At 47.6% G+C, this 3,971-nt stretch overlaps 1 pseudogene; it reads right to left on the minus strand.

The window, feature by feature from the left end:
- Positions 1-2,450: 2,450 nt before the first annotated feature.
- LOC100449619 (protein L-Myc-like) lies at positions 2,451-3,264 on the minus strand (annotated as a pseudogene).
- Between the last annotated feature and the right edge of the window lie 707 nt (positions 3,265-3,971).

The following is a 3,971-nucleotide window of genomic DNA, read 5'->3' on the forward strand; positions in this document are numbered from 1 at the left end:
TGGCTGATTTATGCTCCCAAACACAGGGGCCTGCTTGCCAAGTAATCTCTTGGGACTAAGTAGGCAAATTCACAACATTAGATCCCTCTAACAGGAAAAATTTGATGTCTCTTCATACAACCTGCCACCGAAAAAGAGGCTCAGAACCTCAATCAACTCCTTGGATATTACATACAGGACAAATCTGTGTAACTGATGATTTTGCCGATGGGGGCAGCTGGCAAGGGTAAGCAGTCAATACCCAGAGAGATCCCTCGGGGAACTGGACTTGTTGCCTCCCTGATATGGCTACAGGGTACATCCCTTTTGAAAAGCAGCTAATGGCTTGCAATTTGGATTCTGTCAAAACTGAACAATTGATTCATGGAGAATTTTTTACCATCTGGCTCGATATTTCCATCTTTGAGTTGGTCAACTCAGACTCAATGACTAGCAGATAGGAAGGGGTCAATAAGCTTGGCTTATGAAATGGAAACAGTAAAATCAAGTACAGTCATCTGATCCCACAGACATTTCTTTTTTATTTTATTATATTTATTTTCTGCATATTTGGGAAATATTTTATGTCAAGATGTCCCAGAAGGCAACATTTTAAAATTGGGCAATCAATAACACAAAATTTCAGATAAACTTGCCTTTCAAAATAAATCAGACCCTTGAAACAGAAGAAGCACCCAAGGGTTTCTTTTTTTTCTTTTACAAAACAGTTAACTCCACTTTGCAAAATGCGTACAAAAATACAATATATTAAAAAGACTACCCCAACATAATACCCAACAGCAGCTTATAAAACCAAGCTATTCATGTAAGACATTAGTAACCTACACCTGGTCTGTTCTCCCTCCATAGACAGTTCCAGAAGTCAGTTGGTTCCTGTAAACTACCATGCTCCTGAAGGGTAGAGAGGCTATTTCAAAACATCCTCTGGGATTCTCTGAGGCCACGAAGCAACCTCAGAAAGAAACCATTATGGAAAATAGATCTGAATGTAGCAGCTGGTTTTCCAGAGCCACAGATAGTACTTATCACCCCCTATCCCTTTCCAAATTCAGGACCATCAAGCACCTGCTATTTTGGGCAGAGTTCTGGAGGGGCTTGTCCTTTTTCCAGGACAGGGTTAGGGGTTCCTGAGGTTACCCACATGACAACTGCTGGGCTGGATGTCTTTCCCAGAATGGAGGCTGCACCTGGATTCTCCTTGGACATGCAGAGTCCATCTGGGGCAAAAATCCATCATGGTTGGCTAAGCAGAGCTTCTGCAGGCTCCTTTAAAACATACCAGGAAGCAAGTCCACCTTCTGGAAAAGAAATATGACTCATGGCAGGCTGGTAGGGAGCCAAGTATGCTGCAGACCCCACAGGTTCCTTGGAGATGCACAAGGTGGACGTGTTTGCATGGTTCTGGTAGAATTTCACACTCATCAGTCAAAGATTGAGACGAGAGCTTCATGGAAAAGAGGAAGTGGTACAGTTCTCCCTTCTGAGGTGCCTTACATCTGCCTTGAGAAGAGATTATAAGATGAGTGGCCTCAAGTGCCACTTGGACAGGGAACAAGTTCAGGAGCCAGGACTCCAAGATTTCCTCAGGCCCCAGGCTAGGATCCCCACTTCCCTGTAACTTGGGGAAATATTTCTAACCTGTGGGAAAGGATGCTGTAAAGCCCATTGCACAACAAAGGCAAAATGAAACAAAAGTCTCTCATGAGGATAGAAAGGTCCCTTCATCAGAGAAGGCCCAGAGAGTTCTGAGACAACGAACCTGGAGTGCAAGCTCTTTAAATGTTCTCAGGGTCTCAGCATTGAAACTGGAAGGAGAGGTGTCAGCTAATATCACAATGTATACGTTAAAGGTTTCCAACTCCTCAGATACTGTAAAGTGTCTGACAGTGAAGCAATGGTCATGTTGATCAAATCTTCAAGCTTGTCATCACCCTAGACAGCTTATGTGTCTCCTGGAAAAAAAAGCCACAGGGAGAGCGCTGTCCAGGCCCAGCTGTCCTTGCATGACTCCAGAGATAACAGGGAGCATTCTTGCATCACCCCAGAGATACCAGGGAGCATTCTTTCCTAGCCTAAGGCTCACGCAGAGTGTGAGATTTCATGCAGACTGGAGCCCCCGACAACATACACCAACCTGTTGCATAGTATCTGTCAGCCTTTTCTTCGGAGCTAGTGAGGTAAACAGACCCCAAATCTCCTCAGTCAGCTACCTGCTGAGAAGCCAAAGGCGCCAGAGAAGACACAGCATGAGTCAGGAGAGAAAAAGCTGGGTTTCAAGGTTTCCAAGAATGCAAGCCCTTATACTGTGTGTACCGGCTGCAATGCATTCTGGGACCTACTGCAGAGACTGTCCCGTCATAACCAAAATGTGAAAATTACTAAAGGGGAGGGGGAGGTCAAAAAATAAACTTGTGTCTTTGTAAGATGGAACAGTCAGGCTTTTTGGTCAGTTAGTAGCCACTGAGGTACGCAATTCATTTCTGCAATTGCTGTTGCTGGCCTCCGAGCTGCCTTTTCTCCATAGACATCTTTTTCTCGGTTCACGCCAGGTCTTGCAAGTATCCCAAGGCCTTGCTTAGGATCACCACCGTGGGGACCTTAGAGCAGCTGGCCAAGGTGGGTAGCTGGTCCCTCAGGGCCAAGAACTGAGAACGCGCAGCTCATTCCACCTCTTGTGCTGCAGGAAGTTGTGGCCCTTCCTCTTGGTCACATCCTCAGTGTCAGAACTGGCAGCACTGGGCAGCCTTGCTTTCTATAGGTGAGGGGCTCACAATCCCCTCATCCTCCTCATCTTCTGTTTCCCCTGGAGGATCTCCCTCCAGAGCCTCTTCTTGGAGACCCCTCTCTGGAGCCTCTTCTTGGGAGCAGCTTTCTGGAGAAATATGGGCAGCGCAGTTGTGTTGTTGCTGGTGGATGGAGGTGTGGAAGTGTTTCATGCAGGGGTTCAGACTGTCGACCGGAACCATGATGGTGATCAACTTCTGTATACCCAGTCTGCCTCTTCTCTACTGTCACAAGGTCAATTTCCTCACCCTCTGAGTTGTTTGGGCTCTCAAACCTGGAGCAGGCCTGAATCTTGGCCTTGCCCAGAGTCCAGGGAGCAGTGGGCGCTGGGTTGCCGTCTTCGAGGCTGGGAGGGCAGTCTGGGGAGGAGGGCACCTTGGGCGGGTTCCCCCAGGGCTCGCCAGTGGCGAACCAGTCGCTCCCCTCTCTCTACAGCTGTTCCCAGGCCATATAGCTGCTCCACATGCAGTCACGATGGACAATGGATGCATGGTTCCTACCCCAAGCTCTCGAGTGGCCCCGAGATTCCGTCTCATCCCCGGCGCACTCTCCGGATCACGGCTCTGTGCGATCAATCCCAGGGTCTGGGTCCCTGGCGCTGGGATCCTAGTCTCAGGGCGGAAATGCGGGGGTGGGTTGGTGGGTGGGCGATGGCATCAACTCGAATTTCTTCTGCATCTCTGCTTTATATGTAAGAGTGGCAACTATCTCTCTGGGGGAAACTTAACCTTTTACTCTCCTGCTTGAAACAACACTACTAGTTCAATTGGACCCTGTTTACAGAGGTTTCCCTAAATATCTGGGCTTGCCTCAGTGAAGGATCGGCTAAGCTGAAAACTGATGGTGTTCACTGGCTCCTGTGTCTGTTCAGCCTCTGAACCAGCTATGCAGAAATAAAAAGAGGACTTGGTTTCTCTGCTCAATGGTCAGAACTCAATTCTTGGGACACTACCAATGGTCCAGCCTTTTGGTATGCAACTTGGAAAACTAGTCTGGCAGATTAAAGACTCTTCTTTGGGACCGCATGTGGAAACAAATCTTGACTACTTATTGAACTGCCTGGATTCCTCATATACAGACCCATGGCAAGGGCTCATTCTCTGATGAGACTAACTAATCAAGAGGATGATTGAGCCTGACTTTATATATCTAATGCAGAATCTCCTGCTGCATGCCAGATCTGTGAC

Source organism: Pongo abelii, chromosome X, assembly GCF_028885655.2.
Source record: "Pongo abelii isolate AG06213 chromosome X, NHGRI_mPonAbe1-v2.0_pri, whole genome shotgun sequence".
NCBI lineage: Eukaryota > Metazoa > Chordata > Mammalia > Primates > Hominidae > Pongo > Pongo abelii.